At 40.4% G+C, this 21,776-nt stretch overlaps 1 protein-coding gene across 4 annotated transcripts in view; it reads left to right on the top strand.

Moving 5' to 3' along the window:
* scube1 (signal peptide, CUB domain and EGF like domain containing 1) overlaps positions 1-21,776 on the top strand; it is a 276,508-nt gene that overhangs the window by 21,929 nt on the left and 232,803 nt on the right. The gene's annotated exons all lie outside the window — the stretch shown is intronic.

Here is a 21,776-nt window from a genome sequence, read left to right as displayed (position 1 = left end):
ATTTTCTCATTATCAATAATATTAATCTCTTGTTTTCAAAAACATTCTTTTCTCTATTTTTGCCACTCGTATAGTATCTTTTTTTTTTTTTGCAAATTGAAAATTCTCATGTTTTACAGAATTAAACTTTTTCTCCATTAGCATTAGCATAGATAATTGTCTATTCAAGGTTTTAATTTGTCTGCCAATTGAAATTCCGCCTATGGTACGGTAGTGGATTGCTGCAGAAGGTGGTGAATTATTTCAAGGACCTCGTCACATTGATGAGGGGCAGCAGGGCAATTCACCAGCCTCTGTGGAAAATTCACAGGATAGTGGGACAATCCTGTTGCCAGCAGTGATGCTTCCTCATCACATATGGGGAAGCATAGTCGCGTGACTTCCCCCCCACACTGGCTCCGTTACTCCATAGGGAACATGGAAAGCTTCCCGTGTTTTGGGCGAAGCATTATAGTCCGCTTGTGTCACAGTTGTTCAACAGAGCCCTACCAGAAGTGAATGTGCATCGTGTGATGGGCAATGTGGGGCTCTGTGGATCAGCTGTGCTCCAAGCATCCTAAAACACTTGCGAAGACATATATAATAAAGTCATAACAGAGGTTATATGGTTATATCAGAAGTTTGTTAGCTATCTGTTGCTGCACGGCAAGCGGTTTGATTTTACAGCCCTCACTATCGATTTTTTTGATTTTATGATTTTTGTGAAATTCCAATTGCACATTCCAATTGCAACTTCAACTAAAATCTGTAACAATGACAATTCCTTCTGTTGAGTTTTAAATCGTTTCCTAATGATCTTCAAACATTCAGCCATGGTAGTTAAAGTTATATCAAACTGCATTGATACTATGCTGTAGATGCATGGCAGCTAAAGTATTGCCAAACTGCATTAATTCTATATCAAGGGTCCTCAAACTTTTAAAGCAGAGGACTGGTTCATGGTCCCTCAGATTGTTGGGGGTCAGTTGAAAAAAAAATGGATGAATTCCTATGCAAACTGCACATATCTTATTTTCAATGCAAAAAAACCCCCCCATGAATAAACAATACAATATTTAATATGAAGAACACTGTTGACCAACATAAACTTATCAGCATTTCAATGGGAAGTGTGGGCCTGCTTTTGGCTGATGAGATTGTCAAAATGTTGTTTTATGCCTTCAAGTTGTTTCAGACTTAGGGCGATCTTAAATCTGAAGTTTAAGGTGGGGGCTGAGTAAATTACATTAGAGAGCCACATTTGGCCCACTGGCCTTAGTTTGGGCACCCCTGTTCTACAGCATATATACATCTTCAGAGTGTGTGACTTGCCTAAGGTCACCCATTGGTTTTGGGGAATTTACACTCTTGTTTACAGAGCCATCATCCAACTATGTTAGATTTCAGTTCTAAAAGAGATGTGCAGAAATGTATCCTTTTGATGACATATTATTTGCTTGGATTGGTATTAGAAAGAATAATTATTCCAACTTAGCTTGCGGGGAGGGGGAGGGCCATAAAGTTGCCTGAGATCATTTATATCACAGTCTCTCCCTTGAATGGGCATTGATGCAGTTCTGGAGTACTTTCTATATGCCACTTTTTAACCTCTGCTAATGGTAGGGGCAAAAAATAATGGGAATTATTGTATACAAGATGCAGTTCCATACATTTGTTTAAAGCTTAAAGGAAAATGTTTTTCTAAAGCTCCCTTTTTATGCAGGATTATAGCTAATAGGCTGGAGAATATGCTGAATCATTATATTATATAATGAATCATTATATTAATAGTTACATTAATGCATTTGTAGCCCAATTCTGTGCTTCATTACTTGGAAGTATATCCTTCTGAGTTCAGCTCAGCTTCCTTGGATTTCAACCTCAAATTAAAAACAGATCTTAAATTGGATTCTCTCAGAGTATATTTCAATCTGTCACATTCATGAATTGTCTTGGATGTGGAGTGCTGCTGCACCCATTTGTAATGAATATATATGTTGCAACGAAGCAAGAAGACAAGGTCAGAAGGCAAGTTGGCAGCAGGTTGAAGGCCTTCTCCTCTATTCAACAAGAAAAGACTAATCTTGCGGCTAGGAGGTTGAATTTACAAAACCACAGACGCAAATAGCATGCTAGTATTGATTTCCACTTCATAACATACTTCAGAACACAGACTCATAAGAACCATTTTGTTAGTTGTGGTTTTGCCCCTAAAAGCAAAGAAGGAATTCTTTGGCACCCTGTGCTAGATAGATATCAACACGCTGGCAAACCAGAGCTTCTGTAAATGAATTATTTTTGCCTACTTGAAGCAGAATTATTCCAAATGAGTTTTTGAGTTGTTTCCCATTCCCTCTGTAACCAGTGATACTACAAAATAGTACAGATGGACAACAAGCCATTAACAGTTACTCGGTGAGCTTTGCTGTATGTCGTAAATCCTCTGTAATATTATATTGCAGTATAAGATTACTGGCTGCTACTGCTCTGTCGTTTAGTCGTCTCCGACTCTTCGTGACCTCATGGACCAGTCCACGCCAGAGTTCCCTGTCAGCCGTCACTGCCCCCAGTTCCTTCAAGGTCAGGCCAGTCACTTCAAGGATACCATCCATCCATCTTGCCCTTGGTCGGTGTCTCTTCCTTTTTCCTTCCATTTTCCCCAGCATCGTGATCTTTTCCAAGCTTTCATGTCTCCTCATGATGTGGCCAAACTACTTCAACTTTGCCTCTAATATCCTTCCCTCCAGTGAGCAGCCGGGCATTATTTCCTGGAGGATGGACTGGTTGGATCTTCTTACGGTCCAAGGCACTCTCAGGATTTTCCTCCAGCACCAGAGTTCAAAAGCATCTATCTTCCTTCGCTCAGCCTCCCTTATGGTCCAGCTCTCGCATCCATAGGTTACTATGGGGAATACCATTGCTTTGACTATGCGGACCTTCATTGCCAGTGTGATGTCTCTGCTCTTCATTATTTTGTCAAGTTTGGCCATTGCTCTCCTCCCAAGAAGTAAACGTCTTCTGATTTCCTGGCTGCAGTCTGCATCTGCAGTGATCTTTGCACCTAGAAATATAAAGTCTGTCACTGCTTCCACATTTTCTCCCTCTATTTGCCAGTTATCAATAGGTGTAGTTGCCATGATCTTGGTTTTCTTGATGTTTAACTGCAACCCAGCTTTTGCACTTTCTTCTTTCACCTTGGTGATATGGCTCCTCAGCTCCTCCTCGCTTTCGGCCATCAGAGTGGTATCATCTGCATACCTAAGGTTGTTAATGTTTCTGGAGGGAAGCATTTATCTCCACGAAACAAGCCAAGTCTTCAAAAATTTGTGGTAAGGGTCCTATCCCCTGTTCTACCCCAGCCAGATTAAAAGTTAATATATTTTGATGAGCTACAAGGTTTGTTTAACTAGGATTTCAGCAAATTGGAGCTGGAAAACATTATCTCTGTCTTTTAAAGATGTACACAATAGCAATGTCTTGGATTCACATGTACTTTCTGTTTTTAGGATTATATATTACATTTGTAGTTGAAGACACAGTGCAGAAAAAGGTTAAAAAAACCAAGAGACGGTTGTGTCAAAGAAAAGTATCACAAAAGCTTTCATTTCAGTGAGCTCTTGTGTGGAGTGTGCGGGCAATGATGGTAAACCTGTATGTCTGCTTATCGGATAGGGTATGAGCAGAGCCTTTGATCTGTTAAGATCTTCTTCCAGATCCTCTCTACATTATCAAACACAGTTAAGGCTAGCCAGATTTCCCCCTACATAATCAAACATAGTTAGATTAACATCTATGGTTAGTATATCATTACTAATGTTAATGCTACTGAATCAGGAAATATTTTATTCTCTGCCAGGTATGCTGAAGAAGATGGAATGGACTCGCTCATAGCCAAGTCCTCATCTCTTCATATACCTGTGCAGGCTATTTATTCTTTAAAATAATTAACTATGTGCATGTATATTTAATCATTATTAAAGTATACGTAATCCTGCAAAAGTTGCACCTCTGAAGAGTTTTTCTATTGTTTCTAAAAGCACCAGAGGACCAGTAATGGGGATGCTGATTCAGAGTGGAGTACTCTGGATTCAGCATCACCGAAATCCACGTTGTCAGCCCTTAGCCCAGTGCTGCTGAACATGGTTCAGCGTCATGGGACTTCCACTTTTATCTTCCTCCTGTTGATCTGGCCTTAGCAGCAACCAGGTAGTGCCAGTACAGGTGCCTAACGATGACCACTACCAATTTTCTGTGTGGTGGTCACTGCTAAGGCTAATTTTATAGGAGAAAAGTGAGTGGCATCCTCTGTCCTCAGGCTCCTTGAGGAAAACAGGATGATTGTGTGTGAACAGTTGTGATTACTTATGAATTGAAAACCACCTAATTTTCACTGTCACAAAGTGTGGGGAAGCTCCAGAGCTTCGGGGAAGCTCTGGAACCTCCTGCAGCTTTTTAAATCACAGGACAAGGCCATGCTAAGTAGCCTTCTCCTGTGTAAAAGGGAATGGAGGTCACTTGTCATGTGGATGCCATCAAGTCAATTCACCTCCTGTGCCAGCGCCTCAGAGCTCTTCTAATCTTGGAAGCTAAATGGAGTTAGCCATGGTTAGCATTTTCATGTGCAACTGCCAACAATTGCCAGATTGGGATTGCTATAAATTAACAGGTAACTTGAAGGCACATCTCCACTCATTAGCTACTATCCCCCTCTCCCCCCCCCCCCCAAATGTTATTGGTTATTGGTGCATCTGTACTGTAGAATTAATGTAGTTTGATGCACTTTAACTGGCATGGCTCAATGCTATAGAATCCTGGGATTTGTAGTTTGGAGAAGTACCAGTATTCTTTGGCTAAAGAAGGCTGAAGATCTGATAAAACAGCAAATCACATGATTCCATAGCATTGAGTTGTGGTACTTAAAGTGCTATCAAGCTACATTAATTCTTCACTGTAGATGCACTCTAAGAGATTTAGTTCCAGTGGCCATTTTTCAGAGAGCTGTGTTATGTCTGTTTCAATATAAAAATAAAGGGTCTTGTGATATCTTAAAAAAGGTCAGATCAACATGTCGCTTAACCATTTTCTGCACAATTTTCCACTGATTTCAGCCTAAGTTTTCACAGACAAAGGCCCACATCCTCAGATGCATGGAATACAGCTTCAGTAGAAAAGTGAAGAAAATTTATAATTTTATAAATGTTTATACAAATGCACTTTTGTACAAAAAATGTGTTCAACACCCCCACTCACCCACCCCGCCACTGCCGCCTTTTAAGTGTTGGTTGCTTAAGCTGTATTCCAGGCATCTGGGGAAGTGGGCTGTAGGCCACAAAAACTTACGCTGAGTTTAAGTACTCATTAAGGTGAAACAGTGGTAGCAATTCTTCTCTTATTATTTCATCTCACATATATAATCCAGATGAGGAAAGTACCACTTCTTCCTCTTTTTCGTAGATGTTCCCAATTCTCCAAATCAATATTTTCCCTGAGTCTTTAGCCCATGAAATCATAGCAGTTTTTATTTAGTTATCCTCTAAATTGCACAAAAATATATCCGTATAATCTAGAGATTAAGCCCTTACGCCCCTTCTCAAGAATGCATTCCAACACTGATATATTTCCTGGCGTTAAAAAATGTTAGCTTTTGCTATTGCTATTATTCAGCAGTTGAGGAATGAATTGCCAAGTGGAGTTGTTTACATGCTGCTTCCCAGTAATCTTTATAATGCCATAAAGAGAGTAGGAGTCTTTGTCGGGTGAAGGCTACATTATAAACAAAAACTTTTTTTGTTTTTAAACTTCCTTCTGTTATGGAAATTTTGTTCCTCTTATAACATTCCTAGACTCTCTTTGCATACTCCTATGTGGCTGGTTTGAGTTACCTCTTCCTGTACAAGGTCAACAATTTCTAACTATGGAATGATGATGGACTTAATGGCACCTTTTGACACAAACCACATTAAGAACATCATTCTTAACATGTATTCTGGAGTCAATGTATGATTTTCCAAATGATTAACCGTCCCCTAAGAGGGAAGAAAAATGCGATGGGAAATCATAAGTGTGTGTGTGTGTGTGTGTAGATTTTCCTAATGAATTAAGTTCATAATTTCCCTTCCACTCCAAAAAGAGACCAGGGTCTGCATTAGTTATTTAAAGTAAAACCAGATTGATAACGGCCCTCAAAACATTCAGACATTTTTTTCAGTGACAAGGTGGGCTGTGCAATGTTTACCTTCCCTCCCTGTGCACATGGTTCCAAGTATCAAGAATGTTCTTGTGTACATTGGAAAAGCTGATCTCCCTTCAGTGTTGCCTTACAACAGAGATGGCCATTTATTGGCTCGTGTCCATGCCATGAGGAACAACAGCATGAGGAACTCCATCTGAATTCTGGAGCAACTTGAGGATACATGGATGACTTTATTTCTTCAATTCAAAATTAAAATAATCTGTATATATAAAAGAGTGATGACGTCACGGCAATTCACAAAACAACAAAAGTACAGGCCCCCCAACCTCAAAATTTGACAACACAACCCATCATCCACGCCTCAAGGTTGATACAACAAAAAGAAAAGAAATAAAGTCCTAATTAGAGGGAGAGCAATAATTTTTTTTATCCAATTGCTGCCAGTTTAGAGGGCTAATCTCTGCCCACTTGGTTGCCTAGCAACCAAGGGACAGCCAGGTTTCAGTTAGGGGACAGGCAGATTTAGGCCTCACTTAGACTTCTTCCACAGATTATCAGATTTGCACTGGATTATATGGCAGTGTAGACTCAAGGCCCTTCAACACAGCTATATAACCCATTTATAATCTTATATTATCTGCTTTGCACTGGATTATCTTGACTCCACACTACCATATAATCCACTGCAGTGTGCATTTTATACAGCTGTGAAGAAGGGGCCTCATATAATCCAGTTCTAAGCAGATAATATAAGATTAGAAATATATAGTAGAGACTCACTTATCCAACATAAACAGGCCGGCAGGATAAGTGAATATGTTGGATAATAAGAAGGGATTCAGGAAAAGCCAATTAAACATCAAATTAGGTAATCGTTATACAAATTAAGCACCAAAACATCATATTATACAACAAATTTGACAGAAAAAGTAGTTCCATGCGCAGTAATGCTATGTAGTATTTACAGTAGAGTCTCACTTATCCAACACTCACTTATCCAACGTTCTGGATTATCCAACGCATTTTTGTAGTCAATGCTTTCAATATATCGTGATATTTTGGTGCTAAATTCATAAATACAGTAATTACTATATAGCATTACTGTGTATTGAACTACTTTTTCTGACAAATTTGTTGTCTAACATGATGTTTTGGTGCTTAATTTGTAAAATCATAACTTAATTTGATGTTTAATAGGGTTATCCTTAATTCCTCATTATCCAACATATTCGCTTATCCAATATTCTGCCGGCCCGTTTATGTTGGATAAGTGAGACTCTACTGTACTGTATTTACAAATTTACCACTAAAATATCACAATGAATTTAAAACACTGACTACAAAAACATTGATTATGAAAAGGCAGACTGCGTTGGATAATCCAGAACATTGTATAAGCGAATGTTGGATAAGTGAGATTCTTCTTTAATATGAAATAATTACTGGGATAGAATAATGCAGAACAATATAATCTCTAAAACCAGGAGAGTAAATAAACAGGGGAATTCCACACAGGAAACAATCAGGGCCAGCTAACACCTCCCAACAAAGTATTCCCATCATCAAAGTCTGGCAAATCCTCTGTTTTCTCAGGGCCACAGACAGTAGAAGCACATAAAATATCGCAAACAACACCACTCTGAAAACAAGGGAATTCCAGACAGGAAACAATCAGGGCCAGCTAACACCTCCCAACAAAAAATTCACTCAGGGAGGAAACAGCCAGGCTTTAAAGCTGCAAGGCCATTACATCCTAATCATTTTTCCTAATTGCAGCATTCATACTTGCCTCCAAGAGACAAAAAAACCAATCAGAAATATTGTATATTCACAACCTTTAGGAAATAATATCCCCTGATGGCGCAGCATGTTAAAGCGCTGAGCTGCTGAACTTCTGGACCGAAAGGCCACAGGTTTGAATTGGGGGAGCGGAGAGAGCCCCCACTGTTAGCCCCAGCTTCTGCCAACCCAGAAGTTCGAAAACATGCAAATGTGAGTGCATTAATAGGTACTGCTCCGGCGGGAAGGTAACGCCGCTCCATGCAGTCATCCCACATGACCTTGGAGGAGTCTACGGACAATGCCGGCTCTTTGGCTTAGAAATGGAGATGAGCACCAACCCCCAGAGTCAGACATGACTGGACTTAACATCAGGGGAAAACCTTTACCCTTGACCTTAACTACCACCAATTCCTCAATACTTTATATCCCATACCACCATACTTTGCCACAGCAACGCGTGGCCGGGCACAGCTAGTGACCATATAATCCAAGAATGGTGACCATTACATTCACAATTTCAGTGTATAACTTGCTAGTGTTACCCCCCCCCCCCAATGCAAAGCAGTTTTCACGTGGAACACCCCTAGGCTACCTTCATAACAAAGTCTGTGACAGAGGGCCTTCCAGACAGACCCCAAAATGCAGGGCCTCCAAACGATGCCTCTGGTAAAAGCGAATTAATTAATAACCATAGTTATTCCGAATTAATTAAACACCCAATTGGAATGACCCAGGGTTCAGTCCTCACATCCATCTCACAGCCATCTCCTGGAGTCCAAACGTGCGAGATGGCTCCCACCCCTCTCCCCTGAAGCCCCCCAAATGAGCCTTAAAAATTAAAGAAAACCTCACAATCCCAAGAAGTAAAAAGATCTTCATGGATTGGAGAAAAGACCTATCAAGGTTTGTCTGGCATGGGAAGGAACCCCAAATAAAATTAAAAAATCTGGCGGACAAAAGAAGAAGGGGAGGGTTTGCCATGCCGGATCTTAATCTCTACTTTGAGGCTAGCACACTTATATGGACTAAGGAATAGGCAAAACTAGAAAAGATAAAGCTGCTAAACCTCGAAGGTATAAACATGAGGATGGGTTGTCATTCCTACCTGTGGTATGGAAAGATGAAGATCGAAAAGAATTTTGGGAATCACTTTATCAGATCGACCATATTAAAAACTTGCCTATTGGATTTAGTAGGAATTTGTAGTTTTCAATGCTGAGAATATCTCTGTTATGATTTCAACATTTTATTTTTGGTGGTTGGGCAGAAAGGAGTTGGCAAAAGAAACAAAGAGAGAGGGAAAGAAAGTGTGATATGTGATAATGAGCCTAGCTAGGAAAAATGCAAGTATAAGTAGAAGATAAGTTCAGTTAGGAGGTGGAGGAGGCAGAAAGAAAAATAGGATACAGTATTTTGCCAGGAGATAAAGGGATTACAAAGCAAAAGCAAGAGTTGTATTTGGGAAGTCAGAGGATAGGGAGAAGTAAGTTCAAAAACTTAAAGTCAAAAGGAATCAAGTGCCTAAGAGCTAAAGAAGATAGATGTTTGTACCAACTTTTTTTATTCATGTCATCTAAAAAGTCTGCAACACTCATGTATAAGTCAACCACATATATAAATTGAGGGCAGACTTTGAAATGACCCTGATAAGATATTCCATGAAGAAGGGAAAGCAGCAGCACCGATTCCTAACTCGATTGGCAATCAGCTTCATTTTAAATTTCCCGCATAGAGATGGGTTAAAACATTAAATTTAACATGTGAAGTGAATTTCCCATTGCCCGCTTGTAAACATAATGGTGACATCATTCTGGAGGGAAGAGCTGAGATGGGCTGTATAGATTTCTTTATTCTGCCATAATCTTTTTGGACCAAGGAGGAAGAAACAGTAATTTATATCTTTTTGTTATCAATGTAAATTCAATAGAGTTACCTTTTGAATCGAGAGGAATCTGCACTTATAAAGATAAATTGTAATATAGAATAGAAGAAATCCTGTTTAATGATCTCACATTAAAAAGTATTTCCGCAAGAACAAACAGAGGATTTTTTCAAGTAAAGGAAATGGGGGAGGAGGCAGTGGGAGGAGAAATGTTTCTCAAGTGATGGGAAGGCAAACAGATAATTTGAAAAAAAGCTGATTGAAGGAATATGTGTGATGGAGTAGGAAAATCATTTGTTTAATTTCCAAATGTGATGTTGTGAAGCTTAAATTTTGGTGAAAGGCAGGATATAATTGACTTCATCATACTGTCATGGTCACCACCATGATAGTAAATTTAATCTTTCTTGTTTATTTGGACCACTATATTTTCTTCCTTTGCAGTCATCCGAGAGAAGAACCTGTGAAAGTGCTCTTGTCTAGCTGCTTCTCAGGCCTCTTCTACACTGCCATATTAAATCCAGATTTAGAACTGGATTATATGACAGTGTAGACTTATATAATCTAGTTCAAAGCAGATAATGCGTATTATCTGCTTTGATAATCTATCTTTTATGGCAGTGTAGAAGGGGCCTCACTTTCTACTGTATAGGCTTTTGCATTGTTTTGTTATTCTTCCATTTTTTGAAGTTTCCAGTGAAATCACTTTGCCAGCAGAATTTGGAAGCTATTTCTCAGATTAAGTTCTCAAATTGACATGGAAGAACAACTTCACTTTTACAGGATACATCAAAGAACATGTTGGTTCTTCAGTTTTTTCCTTTTCTAAAATAATGATCTTGAAAGCCATTGGCAAGTGTAGTGTTTTAGAATCACTGCAGTAAAGTACAGTATATCAAATGTTGAACATCTTAACCACTTTATAAAGCTGATGCAATTTTCCCTTGCTCTTAAACTAACCATTTACATTAGGTTATATAGTTGTAGGTATGGGTTTTGTGGAAGAAGGCACAATGAAGGAATTGAGTAGCAGCTTTTCTGAGTGTGATTATAATTCACCCCCAAATCGATGTTCTGTTGAACATCTAGTTAAACACACTAGTGTTTGGTGAAACATTAAATGCAGCCCTGTTATTAACAGGGAAACACAAACTTGTTTGAAACATGTGTCTTCTGGTCTGAATTAGTCTGACATATCCTTCCCTACTATTATATTATTTGAGGTGGGAGAGAACTTTAAGTGCCTCAACCCATTTAACCTTAATAGCTTTGTTTTTAATAGAGGCCTACTAACTAAAAGAACCAAATTATTGCTTGAATTAGGTTGTTTTAATCTTAATTAAAAGCTTTCCTTTATAATCGGAAACAGCTTGTTTTTCTCCCCAAAAGCACCCGGTAAGCCTTTCTTAAATGGCATGTTTGAAGGCTTGAATGCCTTTGGATAATAATTTAGTCCCTCTATAGCTACTCATTACCGTAAATGTATTGCAGTTAATTAAAAAATTAAAAGCCTTCTCCATTTTTTGTTCTATTTTCTGGCTATGGAATTGCTTGTTAGAGCAAGGACTGTGAGCAGTAGGTTTGGGTAGGGAATATAGTATGCTGCTCTTAGAGTTATGAGCTGTTACAAGTCCTTGTATCAGCATGCAGACTGATAGCTTTGGGCACACTTAAAGTATTTGAATACCTTATCAGTTACACATGAAATTAAATTTAAAAAGAATGTGTAAGCAACTTCATAGAAGTCCTTATCAAAAGAGTTTTGTTTCTGATCTAAAGTGACCTATTTAGAAAAAAGGGACACATGTTACTTACTGCTTTACTGTGCATTTCAATAGCTTATAGACAGTTCATATTGAGTCATATTACAAATGAAATGGCCTCTGATTCATTTTCTATAGCATCACATAATGTATGTGCATGGGTGTATATCTGTTTTATATAGGTGTAATTTCTAAGATACATCCTGGATTTTTGTTAATGTTTTGTTAACTCCCAAGGCTTATGTAATGGTGAATAGACTTGACCTCTCAATTGTGCAATATAACTTATTAGTTGTCCATTGGGTTTACACAGTCAACTGTTGTGGTCTTTCTTCTCCCATATTAATGAGGTTTCAGAAATAAATCAGTCTTCTATTAACAATGAAATTCTCTGCACCCATGCAATAGTCAGGGAGACCTACTAAATATTGTGAAATGTTCACTGTTGGACTGCAGTAATTGTATAGGAGAGCCCCTATAGTTGGGTAAGGAGACCTAATGCATGACATGGAATGCCTGTTTTTGACAGTTCCCTCCTTCCATTGTAGTCTGGTGAGACACAGTATGTGATACTTGGAAGGACCTGTTGTGGTGTAGTTTTAATAAACCCTAATTCTATATGGTCAGGTTCAATGCCAAAATTATCTCTAGGCAATTGTCAAAGTAGTTACACTGTCAGGCAGTACTGTTTTTACATGTTTTATTAATTTATGTATGTATTTTGATGGCATTGAATGTTTGCCTTTTTATGTTGTTAGCCACCCAGAGTTCCCAGAGATGGGATGGGTGGGATATAAATTATTATTATTATTATTATTATTATTATTATTATTATTATATAGTTTCAAAATACAATTTAGATAGACTTTGTGTTTATGCATGTCCTCTTCATTCATGCAACGAATGACATTTTTATCTTGTCTTCACTCATGAAAGAAGGAAAAAATAATTTTATATTGTCTATGGCTTAATAATTCATACTAGATAACACTGGTGTTAGTTATACTTTTATCTTAAAAAATTAAAATCCTAACAGCAAGCATGACATACTTGAAAAATGTTCTAAGACATGTTTCATTTGATTACACCAGCATTCATATCTTGTTACTGATTTCTACGCAGTTTCTTCCTTGCATGTCTAGTATTTCTTGGGACTATTGGCTGAATTTAGTGGTCAAGGTATAGATAGTATTACTTGGTTAAGGGTTCTAAAGGCTACATTCTGCCAAATTGGTCTGATCTTGGTGGCTTCTCTTAGTCCCACTATTCTCACAGGCATGTTTGGTAATGATGCAAAAGAGCCTTCTTTGGGTTTGGGATGGCAGATGATGCCAAAAATGTTTAAATTTCTGCTGAATGATCTAGATTATCTCTTTACTGATATATTTTAAGCAATTATATTTCAATGTTGTGCCTCCAGGGAATCTTGTTTGTTTTCATTTGTCTGAGGTCTTCTACCTCATCTCTGTTTCCAGACTTTGTCTATAGTAAAAGGTTTGGGGACATGCACAAAGAAGAGTACAATATTATGAGAAGTAGGGTATTAGCCAGGACCACCAGACCTCTTAAGTTCCTTGCACAAACTTTGAATGACACACTAAGAACTAATCTGCATGGATATCAGTGGTTGTGAAGTCGTATCTGGATATATTATCTACATCCACAGACTTCTGGCCATTATTTTAGGGTAAAATAGGTTAAACTGATTTAGGGAACCAAAACTCAGGGAATGCATTTTGGAGAAGCCCCACATTTGGTGCACAATCTGTGGTCCATGCAGGTGGCCACTGCCATCCCTTTTATTCGTGCTCATCGGTACAGAGGAAAGAATACAGATTGGGCCCATGTCATCTCCACATCAACAGAGACACCAGTGTGACCAGGGAAAAGGGGGGGGGGGTTCCCAGTGTTCCTGTTTCGCACAGACACTTCAGTGCAAGTCACAGACATTCTCCTGTGGTCTGTAAATGTTATATATTTCTCCTGAGTGCCTGCTGGTGCTTCTTGGTGCACATTACAAGTATGTGCTTCCATATGGAGCTGCAATATTAGTAAACATATTTCCTTCCATCCTGCTATTAGCTTCTATCCAGATGGCAAAAAATATATTTGAGTTTTAACTATTCCATAATGAGCAGAAACAGTTACTGCTAGATAGACTATTAATTTTTCATGTTCATGTGTGTCTGTGTGTGTGATTTAATGTACATTGACATAATCTCTTTGAGAAGATTGAGCAGGATATACTATTGCAGAATAGAGAAACTGTTCTGGGAATAGAGCTTCATGTATTACATAACATACAATAATGGTAGCTCTGATGTAGTTTGTTTTGTTTGTTTATTTGTTTAATTTGGATGAAATATATTCAGCCACTTTCTTGAAACTTGTTAAAGGAACAAAGTAAGCAAAACAGTATTAATAATACATTTGACTTCACAATGCTCAGTTTGTGCAGTTAATTTAAACAACCATAGGAAAAATAAGGAGCCCTGGTGGTGAAGTGTGTTAAAGCACTGAGCTGCTGAATTTGCAGACCGAAAGGTCCCAGGTTCAAATCCCGGGAGCAGAGTGAGCGCCCGCTGTTGCTCCAGCTTCTGCCAACCTAGCAGTTCGAAAACATGCCAATGTGAGTAGATCAATAGGTACCGCTCCTGCAGGAAGGTAACGGCGCCCCATGCAGTCATGCCGGCCACATGACCTTGGAGGTGTCTACGGACAACGCCGTCTCTTCGGCTTAGAAATGGAGATGGGCACCAACCCCCAGAGTCAGACATGACTGGACTTAATGTCAGGGGATACCTTTACCTTTATATGGCAGTGTAGAGTCATACAATCCAGTTCAAAGCAGATAATGTGAATTATCTGCTTTGATAATCTAGATTATATGGCAGTGTAGAAGGCTCTTAGAAGTGTAGAAGCCTTAGGCTCTTCCACACAGCAATATAACCCAGAATATTAAGGCAGAAAATCCCACAATTTCTGCTTTGAACTGGATTATCTGAGTCTACACTGCCATATATTCCAGTTTAAAGCAGAAAATGTGGGATTTTTTTCAGCTGTGTGGAAGGGGCCTGAGGTTATTAGAACTTAGCAATACACAGTGCATTGTAGAGTCATATAGATAAATGATAATGAAGATGCATGGGGAAAGATACTTTCTAGCAAAGTTTGAGGTTTGTAAGTAACTAACTAGCAAGCTGTAAGGCTATTATTCCATAATTCATAAAAGTAGCACTTTGTGTCAGATGAGGTGCCTATGTAAGCAATTCATTCCCACCAATTGTTTCATTTATATATTTACAAAGGAGGTGGAAGCAAATACAGAAAAAATGCTATTTTTTCAACACTACTTTCTTCCCATTGTTGTCATTGTTGATATAATACTTCTTTCCATAGGGATGATAAGCATTGAGAAGACTTGGTCTGGTTTCCTTCCCAAACCAGCTTCTGCAGAGGCAAGGGTGGGGGGGGGGGGGGGAGGGAATAAACAAAGAAGCAAATATCCAGCTGATGCTATTTGCCTTAATACCAAACAAACAATAAAAAGCAAGCAAAATATGTATCTTCAGGCTGGTGTCTGTTGTGAGAAGAAAAGCCCTCTTTGCTCTGGTGCAATCCTTTTTCTTAGGGAAGTAGTTGACGTACTTCAATTGTCACCAGGCTTTTGGAATCTATTGCATTTTTGTGTGGTTTTATTTCAAAGTATTGCTTTTATTTTCTTTTTAAATTTTCAAATGTTAGCTATCTTTAGGACTTATGCTATTTAGGGGCTGGCCTAATGGCTGCCAGTCACTAGAGTAACAGAGACTGGGGGCCCCTTCTACACTGGCATATAATCCAGATTTTCAGAACAGATAATCCACGTTATCTGCTTTGAACTGGATCGTATGAGTCTCCACTGCCATATAATCCAGTTTAAAGCAGATAATCTGAATTTTATATGGCAGTGTAGAATGGGACTTAGTTGCCTTTAGGAAGGACTGCAAACCTTGCTGTCAAGGTTCCTGGTGGTTCGACAAGTGCTTCAAGTGCTGGTTCTTCAAATTCCTGCAAAAGCTCCACACTTTCTTCTGGTTCAGTCTGTTTCACCATTCCAAGTGTTGCTGGAGTCTCTGCTGCTGTCTGTTCTGTGATCTGATAATTTGCTTTGCAGATTTTCTGAATTTCTTCGAGTTCAACTTCACTGTACACTTTGTTTCTGATTATGAATCTTCATTGGTCAGCCAGTCGGGGTTCTGTTATCTGTGAGTCAGGGTACTCTTGTTTCCACAGTTGATGCATCCTTTTTTGGTAGCCACGCTTTTGAGGTTCAGATTTGTAATAGCATTTCATTACTGCTGTTTTCTGGCATTGTATATTTCTGCCGCTTCTGTGACTGTTCATTTGTATTTTGATTCTGTAGCCCACTTGTCAATGGATGTCCAGAATCGGCAGCATCCACCGCGGTCCTTTTTATCCTGGCCAACAACCGAGAAAGTATAGACTTTGCTTTGGTTTGCTTCTCCATAATGCTAATGGGTTGGGTGCTCTTAGTTCCACTCCTCAGCTGAGACCTCTCTTGCTTGGTTGGACCTGCCTGTAGTTACACTACTGCCAGCACAGCTCTCAGCATCCTTGGAACAGTTAAGCCCCTCCAACACAACAAGGTGGCACCTATGGGGATTATTATTATTATTATTATTATTATTATTATTATGATCTGGTTGACTGTCCACATGGGACACTGCTGCCACCACCCTTTGGCTGTGCTAATGAACACAGGGCAAAGGAGGATGGGCGGTGTCCTTTTCACCACTCTTTCCACTTCTGAGTGGCCTTCTGACCATTGCTGGCATCTCATTAAAACATCTAAAGAATGCCACCCCCCTCCTTCTATCTGGCTGTATGGGTTCCTCTACTGCCGATGTTAGAAAGGGCTAGGACCTCAAACTGAGCTCTAGATAGTTAAGAAGCAGTGACTATCATACAGAATCCACATTATCATCTTTGAACTGGATTATAGGAGTCTACATTACCATATAATCCAGTTCAAAGCAGATAATCTGGATATTATATGGCGGTGTAGAAGTGGCCTGAGAAAAATTTTGGAAAGTTACATACTGCATTCCTTCTTGTATGCATTAATATAACTTGATTGTTACATTTCCTTGTTCTCAAGCAAAACCAACTTTATTTCCTCTCTAATACTTTTTTACTGACACATCATATATTTCAAGTTGCATTCTTTCAACATAATACTGGCATATCTATTCCCTTCTGATGTCTGAATAAATACATCTATGTAGCCAACTACTGACATATCAGCAATGAAAATATTACATTTCAAGCCATTTTAGTACCTAAACTCTGCTGTATATGATTTCCCCAAGTGCTATATTTTGTAATTGAATAGCTGATTTAGATGAAAAGATGTTTAAGATTTATGCAGGCAGACAGCTTCCTGATGGTTGTATTTCTGCAGAGGTTCGAGAACATAAATTATTGAAAGTCAATTGCAATTTATGCTTCACAAATTAGTTCCAGATCCAATAGCAAAAGGGCACAGTATGAAAGAAAAACATACATTCTGACTAAATATGGCTCAAGTTGGAAGGTCTGTCATCAAGCAAGCTCAGAGACAGTGCGTAGAGTTGGGGAGTCTAGACTGTAGTTATGATTATTATTGTTCATTATTATTCTTTTGGTTGTTACTAAAACTTTTAACAGGTAAAGTAAAACAAAACAAAAAACCAACATTTTCTTAAACTTCCACAGGCCATACCTGTGTAGCAAACCTATTAATTTAAACAGTAGTATGTGATAGTGGGTGGAACTTCATAGATATTGTCTACCTTGCTTTCTTTGACCCTTCCAAACCATTTTCATTCAGACATTTTGGCTTTTGCAGCTTCTTAAATTAAAGTTTGTGATGTTTCTCTGAAATGACTGATACAATAATTTTCAAAAACATTTTTATTTTAGAGGCTGAAGACAATTCTTCACTTCACTATGATGATAGGAACTCTGCATGTGTTGTAATCTGGCAAGTGTCAGAAGATTTTTTTGAATGTTCAGAGGATGAGGGGGATGATGGGTTTCAAAATGAGGAGGCTTTGAGTGTTTGGAAAGACTGGCAGTCAGACAAGGCTGATATTTTGGATTCTTCAGCTCGTTCCCAGACAATAGGGGAAAATGAAAGTACCAGTTCCCTTGAGAAAAGGTTTTGGGAAGACGAGGAGTTTTCAAAAAAGAATAGCTTAGACCCGAGAAAACAGGGCATGAAAAGCCAGCAAACTAGATATTCTCAGAGGATTCAAGATAAGACCTTGAGGTACAGATGTATTAGACATGATGTTATGGGTGTCTTGGAGGGCTTAAAGGCAGTGATTTCAGGCGTTTCAGAGGAGACAACATTGCTAAAGGAGATTTGTCTCTTGATAATCCAAGTTCTTGGTTCATGTCAAGGTTCTTGTTTCATGTTTGTGTTTCATGTTCCTGTTTATGCCTATGTATCTTTGGAGAAATTTCCTTGGAGCAGTTCCTGTCTTTATGTTCATGGATGGATATACCTTGGATTCATGTTATGCTTTTGGATTCCTTGGTTTTCTATCCTAACCTGGCATTTTGGGTTGTTATTATACTGTGAACTCTGGCTTCTTTTGAGAAGTGCATTTTATCTTTTGTATGTTGCTTTTTTGCCTTTTTATATCCTTTCTTTAATAAACATTCTTTTATTAGAATATTGGACTTTAGTGTGGTGCTGGGTGAAAAGGGTGTTCCAGTCCCAGAGTGCAACAGCATGTTCTTTGGTATATGCCAGATTATTGTTTGTCACTTCTATTTTTGCCCTAAAAAGTAGGTCTCAAAGTGGTTAACAAACATCATTAAAACAGGTTGAACAATGAAACCATTAAATCATTACAATAAACAATAGACATCAAAACAATTTGGTAGTTTGAAAATATTGTCTTCACATATTTCCTAGAACTAGGTTTTCTTCTAGACCAGCAGTTCTCAAACTGGCAGAAAGCAGGCACGGGGGTGTGATGACTCATGGGCCTTGTAGTCCTGTTCCTAGTACTATTGTGGCAGACAAAGAGGAAAACATGGGATTTTCGCCGGTTCAGCAAGAGCCGGAGCCTCTTCACCTGCAGGATGTTGATGTTTGTCCACAAGAATTCAGCCAAACAGGCCTTGGGCAGAACTCCCCCCCCCCCCCCCCCGTTTTCCAGGAGGGAAAATTATTCTAAAAATAGGGGAGCCAGGGAGGCTAATCGCAGAAGCCTGAGAATCGCTGCCAAACAAATGGCTGATTAGGTCTGCTTCCCTTGGGAAATTCTAAGGAGTCATGCATCTGGACAGAGTTGGGTTTCGCTTCTCGTTCTCTAGGGAAAGAGTTCTGTTGGCAGGAAAATGAGACCCATATAGGTGTTTGGCGCGAGGATTTCTTTGTGGAGTCAATTGATCATCTTGAGGAGAGAGATCATGTGTGGACTTCGTAATCCCAGTTCCTTGCTTCCCGGATCAAGCTTCAAGCCTAGCCTTGTCTCACGTTTTACCACGGACTCTGTTTCATGCTTCATGTTCGTCTTGCCTTCAGTCAAGGATCTAGTCGAGAATCAAGTTTATTTCCAGCCTTGTTGTCAAGCTTCATTGGACTTTAAAGACTCTGTTATTTCCCCACACTATTGCTTGGCAAAGTGTGTGTTTCGGTCAAGTGGATTTAAACTTTGAACTCTAATATCTTATATTGGACATTACATTTCTGGACTATAATTGACCTTATCTGAAAGGTCTGCTTCTGAACTATATTCTTCACTTGTTTTTATTGATTTTATATATTTCTTTAATAAAGATATTAGATAGAGACTGGCCTCTGTGTAAGGTTATTGGTGCTCTGCAGCCAGGATCCTGACAGTTTGACTCCACCACCCTAAGCACCAATTAACCTAAGGCCAGAATGTCTACAGGAACCGGAGCGGAAGCTCAACCACCCAGTTACACCATTTCCCAGGAAGAATTCAATAGGATCCGGGACACACTCCGTACGCAGGAGGGAGAAATACGGGGCTTGAAGGAACGTGGAGCCCGTCTCCCTGCCCTAGCACTACCAACCAAGTTTTCTGGAGAAGCCTCCAAGGTCCATGTTTTCCGTCGCCAGTGCCAGGCGTACTTAGAAGCCCGCCAAGCCGAGTTTTCCCAAGAAGATGTCAAGGTGGCGTGGATCTACAGTCTCCTAGATGGGCCTGCGGCCACTTGGGCGACGGCGCTGTTTGATGCGGGTTCCATGCATTTAAGCACCGCGCAAAATTTCTTGAACCACCTTAGAAAGACCTGGGGGATTGAGGACGACGAGGAGGCGGCCGGTCATAAACTCCGGCGTCTCTTCCAAGGGGACAGGCCGTTGTCCCGGTACATAGCCGAGTTCCGGGTGCTGGCTCAGAGCACCGGCTGGAACGATATAGCCCTTTGAGGACAGTTTCGCGAGGGCCTCAACATGAGATGCAGGAAGAAATCTCTAAGGTGGATCCCCCAGGGACTCTTGAGAGACTCATCAACCAGTGTTTACGAGCTGAAGTCCTGCTTGCCAACAAAAAACAGTGGCTCCGAGGCCAGAGTGGAAGAGCCGGAGTGAAACCTCCCGCTTCTGCCAGTGTTCAGCCACGTCCAGTATGGAGATCCCCACCGCCAGCCCCAAACCCCATGGGGAGCGAGGAGGAGCCAATGCAGTTGGGCAATGTGCGCCCCCGACTAGATGTTGCCGAAAAGGCCCGCCGCCAACGTTTGAATCTGTGTTGGTACTGCGGGATTGGGGGCCACTTCGCCAGAGAATGTCCAGCCAAAAAGAAGCCCGCCGCCCGCCTGGCGGCGGCGTCTTCCGCAGAGGTGGAGGCGGCCGAGGCGGCTGGAGCAAAGCTGGCGGGGGAAGCCAGCGACCAGGCGTAGAGAGGCTCGCCAACCCGGTCAAAAACCCCACTCAAGAGCCGCAAACCGGGGTCCTATTCCTCCTGGTGGTCACGCTGTGGTCAGCGAAAAAAGGACCCGTCATGATCCATGCCATGATAGACTCAGGGGCAACAAACAATTTCATCGATAGAGAGTATGCCGACTCTCTGGGATTACAATATCATGATTTCAAGAATGCCTGGGTGGTGCAGACCATAGACGGCCGACCCCTAAAGACGGGTCCAGTAAGCCAATGGACTGAACCCACCAGAATGTGGATAAGGGAACACATGGAAGAAATTTCCTTCTTCGTTACCGAGGTTCCCCACTTCCCTGTGATTTTGGGTATTCCATGGCTAACACTCCACGACCCAAACATCTCCTGGTCCAACAGAGAACTACAGTTCGCCTCAAGATATTGCCAAAACCATTGTCTAGTAGCCAAGGTCTGCCATGCCACAGACGCAGAGCCCATCATCACCTTGCCCAAGAAATATTCGGACTTTTGGGATGTTTTCAATGAAAAGGAAGCCGAGAAACTACCCCCACATAGACCCTACGACTGTGCCATTGACCTGGTGGAGGGGGCCCCAATTCCGCGAGGACACCTCTACTCCCTGACTGAACCAGAGCAAGAAGCTCTCAGGGAGTTTATAGAGACAAACCTCCGCAAGGGGTTCATCAGACCCTCTCAATCCCCAGCTGCTTCCCCAGTGATGTTTGTGAAAAAGAAGTCAGGGGACCTACGCTTGGTTGTGGACTATAGAGCATTGAACAACATCACGAAGCGGAACCGCTACCCCCTGCCTCTGATCTCGGACCTATTAGACCGACTCCGAGGGGCCAAGGTTTACACCAAGCTGGATCTCCGCGGGGCTTACAATCTAGTTCGCATAAGAGAAGGGGACGAATGGAAAACCGCCTTCCAGACCAAATTCGGATTATTTGAGTCCCTTGTCATGAATTACGGATTATCCGGAGCTCCCGCAACATTCCAGCATTTTGTCAACGATATCTTCCAGGATTATCTAGATCGGTTCTTGATCATATATTTGGACGATTTTTTGGTGTATTCTAGATCACAATCGGAACACGAGCAACACGTCAGAATGGTGCTACAACGATTGCGGGATCATGGACTATATGCCAAGTTAGAGAAATGCGCCTTTGATCTGCAAGAGGTAGACTTCCTGGGATACCGCGTCTCGCCACTAGGGCTCCCCATGGACCCGGCAAAGGTTTCAGCAGT

Source organism: Anolis carolinensis, chromosome 5, assembly GCF_035594765.1.
Source record: "Anolis carolinensis isolate JA03-04 chromosome 5, rAnoCar3.1.pri, whole genome shotgun sequence".
Classification (NCBI taxonomy): domain Eukaryota; kingdom Metazoa; phylum Chordata; class Lepidosauria; order Squamata; family Dactyloidae; genus Anolis; species Anolis carolinensis.
The sequence above is the reverse complement of the archived record's forward strand: the minus strand, read 5'-3'. Positions and strand labels throughout refer to the sequence as shown.